Below are 18,771 nucleotides of genomic sequence, written 5' to 3'. Positions count from 1 at the left end.
TATTGTAGTGATACAATTAAACAACACGCCATGTATAAATACATGAACGATCCCTTAATACTCACTGTACCATATCTTTGGGCCACTGACATCGCGCACTGCGACTGTAGCGGTGACTACACTTTTTCTTGCTGGATAGGTCAAAGGTCATCCTTGAGAAACTACTAGTAGTAGTACGGTGACGCGCACATATAGATCTCCGCACACATTGAACATCGCGGGAGAACACTGTCGGTTAAGGCGAGACAAGTCACAGCAATACCACTCCACTCACCAGTCGGCAACTGTCTAAACACTCTTCTCCATACAGTTTCCAAGCCAAAACGAAGTGGTTGATGCCAGAAGTAAAAACTTCTGGAGTATGTACTTGGAACACACCTTCGCCTGAAGCACTGGCAGGTACACTGCATAGTTCTAGAGGAAACGATAGTCCACGCCCCGTTACAGAATTTCCAAAGTACCAGTGCCTGGTCAGTTTACTGGAAAGGTAATTAACAGCTAAAAATCAGTGACCAAGACCTCTTGACTGTCACCGTTTGTTGGTTGCCTTGAGCAGCAGGTCGGCGCTTTTGAAGTGTGCTGCATGATCAACAAAGCATGGCCATATCACAATGAACATCCCAGCCGATCGAAGAAAGTGCCTGACCGACCTCACGTGTGCAATGCATGCGCAAGTCAACGTGGCAAGTGGGCAATGAACGTATGGCGGACATATTTGGCTGTAGGGCCCTAGAAATAGTATGTTCACCCAGCGCTGCCGGCGTGTCCACTGAGTTAGCACACGTACGCAGGATTGTAAGGGCGTGGAGCATAACACTGACAGACGAGCCGCGCTTCGGTCTCGTCTCCTACGACTGTCCGATACTAGTGTGTGTGTGTTTTTTTTTTCAGGAACAGAGAAAATTAAGAGTTCCGCTGCTCGAAAAAGGCTACTGTTGCGTTAGACGACTGAGTAACATAAGAATTACGTCACACGTCGTTTCCATCACAAAAGCTGGCTGGCGTTCAGTGTTAAGTCCCGAACAATAAGGAGAACTAAGTGGAGGGAGGACACACACGTGACCATACATGATCCATGATTCATTTATATGGTACTGGAGCACCGCAGCCACACACCCAAGACTCATGGCGGCCCAAGACAATAGTGTTTCAACGGGCAGCCACAATAGTTCTCAAGACTACGGGGTCACTGAGCCTCGTACTCGTAGGGCATCTTGCCAAAGCGGAAGACCACCACATCCGCTGTTGAGAGCAGGAATCTTCTCCAAAGTATTTTTCATGTAAGTTGGATTGAAATAGCTTGTGCACGTGATTCTCGACCTACTACGCGTAGGCCTAGCTATCCATGATTAGTCAGTGGTTAGGCCTATAGTTCAACCTTGGAGAAAAGAAAACTATGGAATAGGAAAGAGCTTCCTACGCGGACATTAAAAGACATCCTGTGCCCAAGCCTTATGAGATTTGCCTGAAGATTTTAAGTATTTTGTATCAGGAAATTCTACGATGTTTTCACTGCTTGGCCTTAACATTGTGACATTCTATGGCAGACAAAAATTCTCTCAGAACCGGGCATTACAATACAGGAATCGCATTACTGTTTGGAGAGGGTGACACATACCACGCTGTCAAAGTGACTGAGACGCACAGTTGTTTGGTGAAGCAGAGGGAAAGCACCCGGTAAAGATTTCCATATACATGAACAGACATCAATAATTTTCCTTTCCGCTGGTTTATTAACCATCAGAAAATGATGTCCTAAGAAGTCAACTTTAGCAATGAAAAATATTGAAACATATACTAAGAAAACACTGTGACATTTCAGACCAGTGTCATAGGGTTTGTGCACAGTGTGTCAAGCGATGTCCGGATACGGAACTCTTTCCAAAACCCATATTAGCCCCCCCCCCGACCATGTCAAGGGGCATACGTACTATTAGTATTGCCGACTCTTACCGGCACGGGTGTGGCGTGTGTGTATACATGTCTGGAAAATTCTGTTCAGCTGATGACTCGAGAACCATTTATCGTATAGGCTTTGAAATTGATTTGTGGATTGCTCTTATAGGTGATAAACAATAGAAATCTTGTTAATCACAAATTGAAGTTCTGGGTTGAAGCACCGGTCTGGCCAGTTATGTTTGTTATTAACAGATCATTCATGTCTACTTCTATTTTTCGGAGTCGCTTCCAAATTTCAATCAACTGCAAGGGTTAGTCACATCTCGAGTGGGAATTTGCAAACCCCTCTATACCTTTCACATATTTAATTTTACGCAAAATTTTATATAATGGTAAAATATCAAACAGATCGCCCTGATCACAATCTAAACAGGTCACTCTATATATACAACCTTATACCCAAAAACAAAGGGCAATCCATGGATAATTTCAAGAAGCGGACAAACAGCTGAATTAATCGAACTTTTAAACTGTGATGTGAATCGATATTCCAATGTTACTATTGTCCAAACGAAATTACTCCTTACTGGTGAACATTTCGAACTATATCCATGAAAAGAAACCATCAAGATCAGTGATTATCATTTGAGTCACTAAAATCCAAATCAAGCTCCTCGACAAAATGATACGAGTAATAATCATGATTATTATCATTTATTTCTGGTAATGACACCTCGAAAGCGCTCAAGGCACTGCAGCTCAAAATATTAACATAATTCTCGATTGTTACTTTTCAGCTGGATGTTTGGCTTCTTCCGTCGAGGGTCTGAGAGACCTCTCGTAGAGGAAGACTTGTATGATGTTTTGCCAGAAGACTCTGCGAATGTGTTAGTGAGTAAACTCGAAAGGTAAACCAGTCTATCACCTGTGGAATCTCACACAGTTTCAGAGCGTTCGTTGAGTCCAGAGCGATAGAAGGGAAGAATTTATTTGTTTGTCTCCATTGTTCACGAGTAGATTGCATTGATATTTGGGGTATTTATTTTATTGTTCTTGAATAATATCCCCATGTTTAAATCCAAATATATCCCTGAATGGTTATTCCACTTTTTATAATTTGTATAAATACAACCCTCTATTGTTTATGGCATTGCTCTTTATATTTACAGTAAATTTTGTTTACCAACGTAAAACTTATATCATGTGTACTGACCCAAATCTCTCTACTTGAACCTCAGAAATTCGTACCGCGGCTTGTCTGTGTTTTATTGCTCCCTGTAGTAAACCCGATAATACATAACTCTGACTCCATCCTCTCAACGGGCTTAGAGCAAGAACTAGGTATGGAAACACATGGCCGCCGGCTTACTATGAACGATCAAAAATATCATAAAAATATCAAAAATATCACCATACTAGACACCGAATGAGTTGAATCCTTGGAATTTGGGGGGGGGGGCGGGAGGTGGGGGTTGACTTGCCTGACCATGCCAATTTGAAAGGGGGGGGCACACCATATACACTATATACATGTATATGTATGTATAGGGGGCGGTGCTCATGATAAAAATGCACATCTATAATGTGTATGTATCAAATTCATGCAGAATCAGAATGCCATAGTGTGGCATCGTTGTTTGCCGAAAACTGTTTTTAATAGCACAGTGAAAAGAGGACTATATTTGGCAAATGTCAGAAAACCGTGTCTACTCGTGAATGACCGTTTTCACTTTAATTTTTGCTAGTTTGCCCTTCCTGCGGCCACCTTTTCTCCCCTTCGGCCTAATGACCTGACAACGATTGACTAGGATCGTTCGCGCTTCAACTTTCACTGCACATGCGCTTGGTTCTTGGTACAAACCCACCACTGGTTAATTAGTGGTCCTTGATCAAGTTTACTCCGGCATGTTTTATATGAAGTCCACGCACTCTCTGGAGTGAAAATCTGTCCGGCTTTTGTCACTGCAGTTAACCAGTTTCATCTATAAAATCTTATTTTCCTACATTCTACACTCTCTTCCAACAAAAATATTCCCCCAGTAAGTATGGGGTTCACTTTATGAACATTTCTGTGTGGCAGTGTCTAAGGCCATTTGGCTCTTCAACAGCCACTGATTTGCTTTATTCTTTGCCAGTGAATGGAATAAGGAACTGGAGAAAAGTAATGTCACGGGGAGGCCTCCGTCCCTCCGCTGGGCGTTGATTAGAGCCTTTGGCGTGAAGTTCATGTCATACGGTTTGCCAGCTTTCGTTGAGGTAACTATTGCCAAATCTTAGATAGTAATTCTTCACTTATGGCATGCTCTTGTAGTGTTCAGGATTACGAAACAATCTCTGAGTCAGTATTTTGCTAAACAATGGGTTTTTATATGGATATCCACTATTGATTTCATTCACACAGTGCATAATTCGAAATGGATTCAAGTGCTGCATCATCTGATAACGTTGTTATTCCGATCATGGACATTATTTGTAGGAGGTCATTTTGAAGATGGCCCAGCCGTTGATGCTAGCACGATTGGTTCTTTACTTCTCCACGGACCTCGTATCAACCACTGAGGCCTACCTGCAAGCAGCCGGTCTCTCCTTGTCCTCCCTAGGTCTCGTCGTCGCCCACCACTGGTGCTTCTTCGGCTTTGGACGCATGGGAATGAGACTCAGAATTGCCTGTTCGGCCCTCATCTTCAGGAAGGTAATGGGTTTTACCCTTCTTTGCTCCCGGTTGTTCAAATACAGATGCGCCGACTGAGCGTAACGTGAAATCATATACACGATATCGCCACTGTTGCACCGTAATTGTCACGTTTAATTTATCGAAGGCACTGAAGCTCAGCAACCTCGCTCTAAGAGAGACCACAATCGGTCAGCTGGTGAATATCCTCTCCAATGACGTTAACAGATTCGATCTGGTAAGTATGGGACCAGGACATGCTTCTTAGCTCCCGTCAGCTTCTTGTCTCTACAATTTTATAATGGGACAAAGCCCTGGACCTCGCTCTACCAAACGGATCTTGGTGAAGCCTTCATCAGTTGTCGTCTCCTACAGCCCCAGCTGGTCAGATAGCCAACCGCTGTCAGCTCAGTGGTAAAGTACCGGCACAGTACTGAACAGTGTCGTACAGGTTCCAGTCCCGCTAGAGCAAGTTTTGGATTTTAAAAACCTCTAATCTGTTGAACAACACCTTTTCCACAGAACGTGGCAAATTATGCCTGTGAACTGGACACAGTTCCCTTGCCTCAAAATGTTGAAAACTGTTGTGACTCGCTTTTACTGTTGTTTGGGTTTTTTTTTCGTTCCTTACTGTTATTCTTTAGCTATGGACAGTTTGAGAATTTTTTCCCATAGTGCCTTGGCTTCTCATGATCATCCAAGGCATTCTTGGAACGTTCAATGCATCTTTTTTCAGGCCTTTGTGCTCTTGCATTACCTGTGGATAGCACCAATCCAGCTGATCGTGGTGTGCATCTTATGCTGGCGAGAGATCGGTGTTTCGTGCCTGGCGGGGCTCTCCATCATGATCTTGATGGCGCCACTGCAGGGTTACGCTGGGAAGCTGTTTTCCAAGTTAAGGTATAAGGACACATTTTGTCAAGAGATTCTCGTATGATTCTAAATATTTGCGACTATTCGGTGTGTCTTCCCTTAACCCTATTCTTAGCCTGTTTTTCCCTCCCCTCTTCAAAGATCCAAGACGGCCCTGTTGTCTGATGCCAGACTCCGTATCATGAATGAAGTCATCTCGGGGATGCGCGTCATCAAGATCTACGCCTGGGAACAATCTTTCGGAAAACTAGTTGCTGAAAGCCGAGGGTAGGTTGATTGTCAAAGCAGACTGGTACTTTTTTAAAGAAGCAAGAATTCTAATTTCGAACCAGTGATTTTTTTTTATTTAGTCATTATTCAGTCATTATTTAGTCATTATCCAGTAGAGTTCCGTATTGGCGTGTCTACAGAAGCCCGTTGAAGCTCTGTGAAAAAGTTTGAACAGAAGGGGGAGAAAGATGGGACATGCACGATAGCAGTAGTTACACATAAGAACAGGGGATATTCCTGGAGACTATACACGCAATTGATTCCTGGTCCAAACGTTGAGAACTCACACCAACTCCTTAATGTGTATTATTTTTCTATTTTGCCACAAGACAACCTTGTAAGATTTAGCAATTTCTTATTCTCGTGCTGTTTTGGTCTGCAGCAAGGAGATACGCAAGATATTGTATGGTTCATATTTACGCGCGCTGATTTATGGGCTGCAGTTCGATGCTATCCTACTGACGACATTCGTCACGTTCGTGGTCTATGCCTCGCTTGGCAACCCCGTCACGCCCTCCAAGGTGTTTCCAGTGATCTCGCTGATCTACAACTCGCGAGTTTGCCTGTCTTTATTCTTTCCATTCGCTGTCATGAACGGGGCGGAGGGACTTGTCTCCATCCGTAGGATTCAGGTGAGGACAAAGATTAGAAGCCTGCATGGGGATGAGGTGGATGGCCATAGGTCACAATGCAGCATATCCAAAAACATCAACGTCCTTAAAAGGCTTTCAGTGTCTTTTGTTTGTAAAAATTTGCACACAAGATCACAAACAGAACAGTTAATATTCAGTCATCAATTAAGTCTAGATACATGTATCTTGAAAGTAATCGCAAAACCATTTCATACCCAGAAATTTCTGCTCATGGAAGAGCTTGAGAGACACACCGACAAGGCCACTGTGGATGTAACTGCCAATGTTGGACTGGAAAATCCCGCGGTTCTGTTGGACGAGATAAGTACAAACGGTGTTGTTGCTCCGAGGGAAGTTCATAATGAGAGCGACCACGATGGCACGGACGCCTCACAGCATTTGGAAAAAGAAGTACAGTCAAAATACACGGACTGTGTAATACAATCCGAGGGAGATGAGGAGGTTGGAGTTATCGTTAGGCCTGCTGAGATTGAGGAACAAGACGATTTAGACAAGCCTGTACTGTCCCTTGATCCAGAAGTCGAGAAAGGAATTGTTGTGAAAAACTTGTTTGGATCATGGAACAAGGTACCGAGTTTCACAATATCTAACCCATCCTACCTATCACAAGCCATCACAAAAAAATCGAACGAGACTTCTTTGCTGTACCTCTTCACGTTCAATTACTCCTGCGACGAGTAATTAGTTTATGCTTCACCACAAACCAGTTGTCAAGATGCAAGTTCGATTGTGTTTATAGATCGCCCAATACTCCTTTGGTAACATCATTTTGCTCAGTTTTAGGCATACACATTCAAGTTTGAAGGCAGGGATCACACGACCGTTTATATTGTGGCTTTATGTAGAGATGTAACCTTCTTTTGAATATTATGTTATTAAACTAAGGGTGTTAGCAACACAGTCCTTCATGACATCAGTTTTCGCGTTGAGCCGGGAGAACTTCTCGCTGTGATCGGTCCTGTTGGGTGTGGAAAGGTGAGTAATGAAAACTGGGGTTATTTAAACACGCTTTGGTAAGCTAGATATTAGATATTATTGGGACGTCGGGTTGGCGTAGTGATTCTTCCCTCGCCTTCCACCTCTGCGGTTCAAATGCCGGTTCGGTCCACATGTTGATTGGGTTTTCAGTCCCTACCTGATTCCATGGGTTTTACCCAAAATATTCCCCTGGGGTTTTGCTCCCACCTCTAAAACTGTAACTGCTTCTCATTGTCTCTGCAGATTTATTAAGCCTTACGAGCGTCAGTGCCTGAGGCGCTTTTGAGGAATTTTTGGTGTCAACACAAGAAATAAATATAGGAGAAATGTAGGACCAAAATCCTGTTTTATCCATGAGTTAGATACAGCAGTAAATGGAAGCATTTGAACACCTTTAGCCCAGGACAAAAATAATCGGAAATCGCTTAACCTATAGCAATAACAGTGCTTATTAGTACCTGTGGACCTAAAGGCGCTCTGTGTTTAAGAAAGATGTAGCCCAAATAGACCCTTTTACCAGCTTTGATATTTTTACAATACATACAGCACTATTCGATAGTGGACATCAATCGGCCTTAGTATCTTCACGGCACTAGTGTATAGCGTAACACTCTTTATATCGTAGGAAAATGTATACACCACCCTTGATACCTATACGGCAGCACTAGTATAGGACGTGCAATGGACCTTATAATTGGCATCCACTGTAAATAATGTTTAAAAGATCAGGTAAGGGTAAAATCGTTATCATGACGTCTGCTTCGTTTATTCTCCCGTGCCAGTCTTCCCTGTTGATGGCCCTGCTGGGGGAGCTTCCCACTGTATCAGGAGTCAACGCCCTAACCGGCCGGGTTGGCTACACGGCTCAGCAACCCTGGATCCTGTCCGGCTCACTCAGGGATAACATCCTCTTTGGGAATGAATACGATGCGGCCAAGTACAAGCGAGTCATTCAGCAATGTGCGCTCACCAAGGTAAGTCCTAGGAGAATATGAGGTCATTTTGGAAAATCCGGGGATTGTCTTAAGCTGTGCTCTATATATCCCGAATCATTTGTTGAATGGAATGCAAAATTTGGCATTGCACAAAAGAATTTGGCTAAAGAAATCAAGAGCGTTTAAATCAACGGAGCAAGAGGTGTAAAAAATTGACTAGAGCTCAAATTTTCTCCCAACACGGATTAATCATGTTGGAATAGCACTTGTATTTGACAAAAGGAAGACGTTATTACTGTATTTGACACTGAAAAATAATTCATCGTCCTCCTTTTCCTGGCTCAATATTGTTCTGTGATCAAGGAAAATTTACCAAGTTGAAACTCGAATGTTTGCTTCAATGTTTGCTCAAACGTGCATATAACTCCAGGGATTTGAGGTAACCTTTTATCCACAGGATATCGAGCTTCTACCTCATGGGGATCAGACATTTGTGGGAGAGCGTGGGGTGACCCTCAGCGGAGGTCAGCGGGCAAGGGTCAGCCTTGCTAGGGCCTTGTATATTGATGCTGATGTGTATCTGTTGGATGATCCGCTGAGCGCAGTGGATCCGGCAGTCGGTAGGCACCTCTTTGAAAGGTCAGCCATATCGATTTCTCGTGGAATTGGTTTTCTTTTCATGTCATTATTTTTTTGACATTCTAACATGACTCATTTCAACGAAGATGGGTTTGAAACCCTATTATTAATAGAAGGAATCTAATCTGTTCTTGCTTATTATACGTTTTTGACCAGTAGAGCGATGATGATACTCTTACTGATGGATTTATTTTATTTATTTTCACTCTTGTTCTGGGCGATTTCTGACAGATGTCGGAATTGCACTTTTTGACAGTGAAGACTCCCACAAAATACCAACAAAAACTCTTAAGCACGATATTAACCTGAGTTTGCTCTAATCTATGGAGATTAAAAGTTACCCATTCATTGAAGAGTCAAAATAATTTATGTTTCAAAGGTGCATCCTTCATGAAATGAATGACAAGGGGCGGATCCTGGTAACTCATCAGTTGCAGTTCCTGGACGAGGCCGATAAGATTCTCATCCTGAAGCAGGTTATTCTGACATAAAAGCCGTTGAAAACTAAATCTCACAATTCTTGTGCGCTTTTCCCAGATTAAGAAACACTCAGTCATTTTCATATAGTTAGAGAGTTTGACAATTTTGCCCAAGGTTTGTATAGTTACAGTCTGCTGATAACCTGAGATTGACTTCACAAGGAGAATTGTTTGGTTACAGAGACATTTTAGTGCAACTTACTTATCTCGAGAGCCAAGGGGCTGCGTAATTACCCTTGTAATAATTGGTCATGTTCCATAATTTGACAGGGTAGTACAGCCGGCTATGGGACCTACCAAGAGTTACAAAAGGAAGGCGTGGACTTTGCTGCCCTCCTTAAGAAGAAGTCCAAGGACGGTGACGACGCTGGAGAAAAGGAGCAGGTCCTCGAACCGAAGACGAGCAAAAGGAAAATGTCAACGAGCTCCAGTGCTTCGTTTTGTCCAGCCAAAGATGAGGTTGGTGTATTGCTAACCCAAATTAAAAAAAAAATAACATCATGCGTCTATATGTAAAATGAGGTGAGTGGTATTAATTGAAGGCTTTGCTAGTTTGGCCGTGTGTTTTCCTCCATTTCTTTTATTTTCCTTTTCCTGTCCCCATCCTTCCCACTTCTTCTTCCCTCTCCCTGCTCGGCTGGTCGCTCTCGTAGGCTGAGGCACCCTTGGACATTCTCCCGGAGGAAATGGCGTTAGGGACCGTTGAGTGGATGGTGTACTTCCGGTACTTCCGGGCAGCAGCGGGATTCCTCTTTCTGCTCGCTTGGGTGATCATCGTGGTCGGTGCACAGGTAAAAGTACCTCCGTAGTAAAGGGACCTTGTGTAGACGGTAGCTAGTGAAATCGTGCTTATTATTGTCATCTGTACTGAATAATGCACGGTGCTCATATTTTGCTTTGCTTTCCGACTCAGGCTGCTCTGACTTTCACGGACCTCTGGCTGGCAACATGGGCTTACGAGGAAGAGAAGGATTTGGCAGCCAGAAATCAGGTCAGCTGATGCTCATAGTCCAGATTACATATAAGAAAAATGACCTTTGACATTTTTAAATGTATTTATGTCCCTTTAATTTTCAGTCTGTGTCATCTGTTTTGCATTGCTACAGGATTGTCAGAATGCCAGCACATACGACAACCAGTCACATTACGTCAGAATTTACGCCATGTTGTGTGGAGGATCCACGCTTCTCTTGTTTGTCCGTAGCTTTCTGTTCTTCCATCTGTTCGTGACGGCTTCCCGGGCTCTTCACAACCAAATGTTTGCCTCCATCGTCAGAGCCCCCATGCAGTTCTTTGACACAAATCCAGTAGGTAAGACGTAATCGACTGTGTTTAAGAGTTCGTGTGGTGTGACTTCAATGAAATAGTTGCCGCCTGTAGTGACTTGGCAAACTTCCTTGCATTGGAAGTAGTTGCCTGTAGGAAGATATTGGCTTAGAGCCTTCTTTTGGCCAATCTCGGTGCTTTTGGTAAATCTCCCTTGGTCAATTCCAGACAGCGGATTTGTTAATCATGTGATATGTTTTATCGACTCTGGATGCTAGTGTTCAACGGATCATGAGAGATTTTCATAAATAATATGATTCGTATTTCATGAGTCCTGCAGAGATAGCACGGGCAAATTGGACTGGGGCATTGATTTTATAATGTTCAATTTCAGGTCGGATTCTGAATCGCTTTGCCAAGGATATCGGCTTCATGGACGATGTCTTGCCAGGAACATTCACAGAATTTCTGCAGGTAATGTTCTCTTAGAGTCAACGGAATTGGTAAAGCACTACGAGTGAACGCCCGAATGTAGACTGTTTAATTTGAAAGGCGTTGTTAGGAAACTTGACAAAATCTAAAACTTCTATATACACCATTATTATGAAACGAATGGACTTGTTGTCGATTGTTTGTTGCTTTCTTTGTGACCATTCCTTACAAATAATTATGACTGCTCAAACTTTTTTAGATCACCTTGACTACCGTCGCCATAATCATCTTGATTTCCATCTACAATCCTTTTTGCCTCGCCTTCACCTTCCCGATTGCCATTGTGTTTTTCCTGACAAGGAGGTACTACTTAGCCTCCTCTCGAGACGTCAAGAGGCTAGAAGGAGTAGGTATGTCAGTTAATGCTACTGGTTAGGTCACAAACCTGTGTCATGAGTAAAGTGACATTGGCAGCAAATACTGTTGATTTGAAGGACGTTGGCATGTGTTCTTTACCCAGTTTTGCACGTTATATAATTTGACACCTGCGTTTGCCATTTGTAACATTTTTCATGTTACCCTTGAGGGACTAAGATAGTACAAAAGAATTAGTCACTTGTTACTTATGGAAGACTGTACTTACATGTGGTTGGCGCTACTTTTTGAATTCATTAATACTATCACAGGCATAGTTATGGATCAGGTGTTTTCACTATAATTTCATGTGGTAAAGGACGATGGTATTTGCCACCGTTTACTATTATTCAAGATTTCAACTGTGCAAGTTTAAGACTTAGTTGGATCTCTTTTACTGCACTAAGATACGCTGATACATGTATATGTATAGTCCATACAATAAATACATGTTCAGATAACAGATTTTGTCTTACCTGGTGTCCCTTTTTGCAGCTCGCAGCCCAGTGTTTTCTCACCTGTCGGCCACTCTGGTTGGTCTAAGCACTGTCCGGGCGTTCAAGGCCCAGCGGCGCTTCATCGCGGACTTCGACGGGTACCTGGACGGCCACACCCGGGCCTGGTTCCTCTTCCTGGCCACGTCCCGCTGGTTTGGAGTGCAGCTAGATTTCTTCAGCAGCTTGTTCATCTGCGGAGTTTGCTTCACCAGTATCATGGCTGCTGGCCGTAAGCTTAAGGCGACCGCACCACAGATAAAACTAATATGCCTGTCATCAGAGACATCTTTACTGAGGACTCGGTCTTTAATAGGGGCGATTCACAATAGTACGCCTCCAAGAGTTTGCAATGCTTGGCCAATCACAGTGCGTGAAATCTGTCGACCCTTTCTAAACACGCATTGGGTCTGTAAATTTCGTGCATTGTGATTGGTCAACGCATTGCAAACTCTTGGAGGCGCGCTGTTGTGAATCGCTCGTATTTTGATTGCCATCCTCACATATTCATCTGCATGTCCTCATTTCTCATAATACACTTTAGCATTTGTGTGTTGCTTACTGTTGCTGCGTCAAAGAGACAATACATGTAATTGCAAAAGCCAGCAGATGTTATGATGCGTATTTAAAGTGGATGGTGCAACTGAACCTCACTAACTGTACCGTATCTACATGTGAAAGTCGTCACAACTGCACAACGTGGACGTTGCTTGAATTTTGAGTTGTCATATGTTTGGTGTTCGTCGTTATAATGTTCCAATTTGGCTATAGATTTTCCCTTACGACATTGTAGTGCATAATAATTGCCTGATTGGTTTTAATTAAACGATCTTACTCATTTGGGTCTACAGTAGAACCGAGCTTAATCGCTCAGTGTACTGCAGAATTGCAAATGTGACCGCAAACTCTGTTTCTTCGCTCAGTTCTTGGTCTGAACTCTGGCATTGTCGGCCTGTCGTTGACTTACGCCATCAGCCTGATGGGGATGTTCCAGTGGGCAGTTCGACAGAGTGCCGAGTTGGAAAACCAGGTAAGTGTACCCGAGTGAAACGGTTTCTGCCGAAATTTGAGCTTGACCGTAAATCTGTGCCAGGGTTGTCGCATTTTAACAATTTAGTTCATGGCAATGCCACCCTAAACTTTTGTGCACTCAGATGACATCTGTGGAGCGCGTCTGTCAGTACATTGACATAAAGCCTGAGGCTCCCTTGAAGACCGACCATAAGCTGCCTCCTGACTGGCCACAAGAGGGAGGTATCACACTCCAGGATACATCCCTCAGATACACTGAAGACGGGCCTCAGGTGCTGCAAAATATCTGCTGCTCCATCAAGCCGAAAGAAAAGGTATGGTTAATACAGAGAGATAAAATCCGATGTCAGGATTTCCACCTTTTGGGGAACAACCCTCACAGTGTCAAAAGGAAAATCTTACTCTGTATCCTGTAAGAAAAATTCAGTTCGTATGAAAAAAGTCGATTCTCAGAAGTTTCTGTGGAACTGTTTGTGGACAAGGGATTGTTAAGAAAATTGAAGAAATGTTAAATTTCTTTAATTTAATCTGAACGACACGTCAGTGAATTAGATGTCCATACACAAAAAAGCACGACTGATTGATGCAAGGTCCAAGACCTGCATTGTGCAAGAAACATTGGTTGAAACTGTTATGTATATCGGGTTGAATTGAGGTCGAACTTATCGAGCTCAGCGTATTACCCTTCCACCTTGATGATCAAAACAACCAGTAACGATCGTTGTGGCTTTCAGGTCGGCATCGTGGGCAGGACTGGGGCTGGCAAGAGCTCCCTGATGACAGTGTTGATGCGACTGGCCGAACCCACGGGCACCATCATGATAGACGGTATCAACACGGCCCTGATTGGGCTGCACGACCTCCGCAAGAAGGTTTCCTTCATCCCACAGGTGAATGGTCCAGTTTATAAGCGAACTGTAACTTTGCGCAAAAAGCCTTTACCTAAATTAGGAACACCTACCCTCTACATTGCATAACACTTAAAGTCTTGGCCTTGTACTCGATTGCCACCATCGAGCTAGCAGTGGGCGAATAGTCTTTCGTCAGGCTATTGTAATGGGTTATAATCAGGCCAGTTGAAGAAGAAATCTCAGCAATATTAAGCCAACAAGCGCTGGCCTGCAGTTTTATTGCCCTCTACTTTTTGAAACAGAATGTAGGCCTCAAAATTGCGCTCTGTTGGTCCTTAACATCCAAGACGGCTTTCGGCATAATGGACTCAACTACCCCGTTTCTAACATTTACTGTTCATAAATATTAGAACATTCCCGGGGAGTTTGTACTAACAAACCAACCAAGTTTCAAACCAACCAAGCCATGTTTTGGTTTGAGCGGCTGCGAGTAAATGCTTTCCCAATCGCATTATTAGACGGGCCAGATGCCAGGCTCTCGACCAATAGCAATGGATATTTGTTAAGAGTGTGGTGAGGGGAAATTATTTTCACCCGGTTGTAATAAAAATAATGTCTATATTCTTTTGCTTTTCAATTAACAGGATCCAATCCTGTTTAGCGGAACACTGCGGAAGAACCTGGATCCGTTCGATGAGCACGCTGATTGTGATATATGGAGAGCCATTGAAGAGGTTTGTTGAGTACGAAACGTGTGGTGAAGATAGCTGTTAGATACCTGACAATATAGCTGTGTCAAGAAAATCGGGGTGTCTCGATTGTGCAACATTCCTGATTCAAGATAGCCCTTCCAATTCCACACAATTCTCATAAAGCCTGTTTTCTGACATTCCAAGAAACAAAAAATATTTCGACAGGTGGAGTTAAAGCCAGCTGTGGAAGAGCTTCCTGACAAGCTGGAGGCAGTCCTGGCAGAGGGAGGCACCAAACTTCAGCGTGGGTCAGAGACAGCTGCTGTGCCTGGCCAGGGCCATCCTACGTCAGAACAAGATCCTGATAGTGGACGAAGCCACGGCCAACGTGGACATCAGGTGAGCGTTGTTTGTTTGTCATTCATATTAAAACTAATGTCAGGGTTACGTCTCCTAACACCTCGAGTTTAAGCCTGTCGTAGGTCATTGTCATTGACCTACTGCACGACGTACAGTATCGCCGACACGTACACACACTAAACATGCTCGAACTGATCGATGAATGCTCTTTCTCGAATGACCTTGACTTTTAAAAATGGAACTGGTTGTTTTATCTTTGAAGTAGTTCTTTTTACGGACTTGGAACTGGTTGTTTTAGCTATGATGTAGTTCTTTTTACGGACTCGTTCAATTGTCCAAAGAGAAACTGCTATTAAGATGTTACCTTAAATCGTACTGGTGACCTTTCCCACGTCCAAATGCCATACAAAAAGAGTCATCAGTCTGAAAATGGTCGGTTTGTAGTGCTTAAACTGGGTGTTGTGACTGTTGTTTACATCTGTTTGGTAATTTTAATATAGAACGGACCGGTTGATCCAGGAGACTATCCGACAGCGATTCAAGCACTGCACGGTCCTGACCATAGCTCACCGCCTCAACACCATCATGGACTCCGACAAGGTCATGGTAAGAGGCTTTCAATGGAAGGTGCGCCGTTGTAATCCCTGAGTAGGAGGTAGGCCACATTTGAATCCACACACTGCATGTAAAATGTATACGTGCGATAATGAAACACAATACACCACAGCATCCATCTCACCTCACCTCTTATCTGTCGTTGCACTGAAGCGTTGTATTCCAGCAGTGCATGCGCAAAATGAAGCACCTCCGATGTCATTCGGGAACAGCCATGCGCACGCATGAGGTCTTCGCCGTCATGAGCGAAGCTGCCCCCGACTTGCACGCGTGGTTTGTTCCCGAAAGACCTTGTCCCGTTTGAAATATCAAACTGGTTCATTCGTGCTGGCCATAGCTGAATCTTGTCCCTTTCCAGGTACTTGACGAAGGGTGTCTGATCGAGTTTGACGAGCCTCACATTCTGCTCCAGAAGGAGGACAGTGCCTTTACCAGGATGGTCCAAGAGACAGGGAAGGCTGAGACGGTCAAACTCCTCCAGATCAGTGCTGACATGCATGCGGAGAAAGCTGTCCACGACCCGGAAGACGCTGATATACCGGTATGTCTGTAACACGGAAAACGTCGGTTGGCCCCAAGTGACAAGAAATAAAAATTCAACTTTTCAAGTGTTGGAAAGATATGCGAAAAAGTCATGCCGTTCATCACACTGGTTGGGAATTTCATCCGTCCGTTGACTGGGTATTGCTGTGTAAATATACTGTTGTTTCGAACGACTAAGTAGAATGTGCATTGATTAAAAATCAGCTCCCTTTTAGTGTCCGCAATTTATGAGGATGGAATTTTCGGTATATTTTGCCAACTGGTCTGGAAGCGCCTGCTTCCTAATTAAAGGTTTTGTTTAAACTTCCTAAGGTATTAAGCGCTTATTACATGCTCAGAGGAAGATATTTAATTGTGTATTTAATCATTTTTTCCAAATGGCTTAGGTATGAAGAAAAAGCTTCCTGTTTTGCAACGTTAGGCAGGCTAACAACAAAAACGATTGCTGTAGTTGTACTGCTAATTGTAAAACAAAATCCCCTTTGAAATGCATTTTATTCTTAAAATATATTTTATCTCTTAGAAATACGAAGCTCTTATTAAATCACACGGTGTCTGCCTACGTTTAAACTTTCACCAACAAAGTTGTGGTTCACTGTCGAAATTAATGAAGTGGCAAGTGGGGAGGTGCCCAGGGGTGTCCAGCATGCGCGCGGCCCGCATTTGGTTGGAGACAGTCCCAGTAACGAGTAGAGACAGAAACTGGCTTTTTCCAAACCCTACTTTTATTGATCCCTTGACTGCACAGACATAACAAAATACACCCCAAGGAAGATAATAAAACTGAATCCCTGCAAGGCAGGTTAATACATGTGTTCGTATCAGTTATTTTAAAATATAACACCAAATGTTAATTTATATAATAAAAGGAATAACAACCGTAATCGTTTCGGCTTACCCAAAAGGCTGCACTTAAGTACCACACGTACGCAGCATTCTTCAATCCTTCAACTGCAAAAGGTTCCGGTTTGTACTCGCAGTTGAGTGGAAACTTTGCAAATGATCCGCAAAAGCAATACAGAGGTTCCAGTGGTACAACAAAGCAATACCCATAAACAGCAATGCACATAAACACACGAACGATCCCCAGATAATCACTGAAATATTAGCGAAACCATCTATCTACGGGCAGTCCTGACTGCAATGGCGGCTACACTTTCCTGTTGCATACGCAATACAGGGCAAACGTCATCCACGAGGAACTACAGTGGCAGAGCACGTAGATCTCTTTACACATTGAACATTGCGAAAAAAACTATCTCCGTGATCACACAAAAACTACGGTGGCTGGTATCCGCCATGAATACACTTTTTTAATTTTACGGCGTTATAACGCCTTAATTTCAGGTGTAATAAACGCCCTTTTACGGGTTACAGGGCCCTATTATGACGTTGTTATAACGACCAATTGCAGCGTAATAACGCCCTGCTTCCTGCAGACAAAGGGGCTTTTATCACTTACCTTCTTGCAAGATTCGAACCGTCCAAGGATGGCCACAGTAACTGCAAATACTATGCTCATATTAAGCGGAGCCACGTGTGTGTGTGCGTGGACGCCGTAGAGCGTTGTTAACGCCGTAATAGGGCGTTATAACTCCATTATCAGGGCGTTAAAAATAATAAAGGGTATTCCTGGCATAGATCAACCACCGTAAAGAACACTGTCGTTTATAAGAACTAAGGCGAAACAAGTCGGTGCAATACCCCTCACAAGTTGGCAACTTTCTAAACCTTCAGGCATCCTGCAGATGGACCATGTTGGAGGTGATTATACAGATTCAGTCACAGCCGTTCAGAAAGCCATTCATTAAAAACAAACGCTGTTTACAACAACACAATTTATGAATGTGTATAAATATATAATGTGACCTTTTAAAAGACAATTGATACTATTATTTGGGTGGAATCTGATACCCCCCCCATGAACTTTAGCAACCTTCATTAAGATGACGTGGTTTCCAACCCACAATTGGTTTTTTCTAAATTTATAAGATATCAAACTGAAATTTCAAAATCCCTGGAGGAATTTCAGAACAACAGAAATATACTCTAAATGAACCCCTCTTCCACCTCATCTGAAGAAGTCCACATACCTCCAAACGTTCCTAAACTTAGTTGAATGACCCATGTAATGAAGTTAAATAGAGTTTGCCTTAACAGCAATCCTCGTGCTAGCCTTTATCCAGCAAGAAATGAGACCGAGGGGTAACCCCAACATTTCCAATCGCTATACACACTTTAGACTATTGTTACCGAACACATCCCCTAAATGTCTGAAAAGAATTCCTCGGATTCCAGTGAAACAATAACCAGCACAAAGTAGTGGGGTACTCTCCGGCTCATACCTTGCTTCGTAGATCTCATGGACTAACGTCGTGACAAAAAGGTCTCTAGGTAGTGGGTCAAGACACAGTATTGCGCCCACCTGTTGGTATGTTCATTGTCATGGAACGTTCCTTTGGGCATTTGAAGCAAGATATGGGACAGGAAGACCTCCCCCCCCCCCGCCTTTGTGTTGTTCATTGTTTGATCGGAATCTCAGAAATTCTTTACAGACTTCTAGGGGGGATGTTTTAGGTAACAAGAGTCTAGAGTGTGTCTACGGATTGGACAGGTAAGGGGGGTACCCCTTCGTCCCATATCTTGCCTGGTATACTTTGGGGGCCCGGTTGGCC

General features: G+C 43.3%; 1 pseudogene across 1 annotated transcript; it reads left to right on the top strand.

Moving 5' to 3' along the window:
* Nucleotides 1-160: 160 nt before the first annotated feature.
* Nucleotides 161-16,937, top strand: LOC147796834 (ATP-binding cassette sub-family C member 4-like; annotated as a pseudogene). The gene is made up of 27 exons (XR_015427689.1): nucleotides 161-1,280; nucleotides 2,697-2,807; nucleotides 4,035-4,155; nucleotides 4,376-4,591; nucleotides 4,719-4,808; nucleotides 5,307-5,470; nucleotides 5,585-5,710; nucleotides 6,096-6,345; nucleotides 6,565-6,933; nucleotides 7,252-7,341; nucleotides 8,127-8,318; nucleotides 8,737-8,918; nucleotides 9,298-9,394; nucleotides 9,668-9,856; nucleotides 10,051-10,188; nucleotides 10,311-10,388; nucleotides 10,504-10,708; nucleotides 11,058-11,137; nucleotides 11,355-11,505; nucleotides 12,005-12,235; nucleotides 12,927-13,033; nucleotides 13,158-13,349; nucleotides 13,770-13,925; nucleotides 14,531-14,620; nucleotides 14,804-14,977; nucleotides 15,439-15,544; nucleotides 15,912-16,937. The product of XR_015427689.1 is annotated as an ATP-binding cassette sub-family C member 4-like (transcript).
* The last annotated feature ends 1,834 nt before the right edge of the window (nucleotides 16,938-18,771 follow it).

The sequence above is a fragment of the Acanthaster planci genome, linkage group LG14 (genome assembly GCF_054643075.1).
Source record: "Acanthaster planci isolate LZ-2023a linkage group LG14, COTS_SCS, whole genome shotgun sequence".
Lineage (NCBI taxonomy): Eukaryota > Metazoa > Echinodermata > Asteroidea > Valvatida > Acanthasteridae > Acanthaster > Acanthaster planci.
The sequence above is the reverse complement of the archived record's forward strand: the minus strand, read 5'-3'. Positions and strand labels throughout refer to the sequence as shown.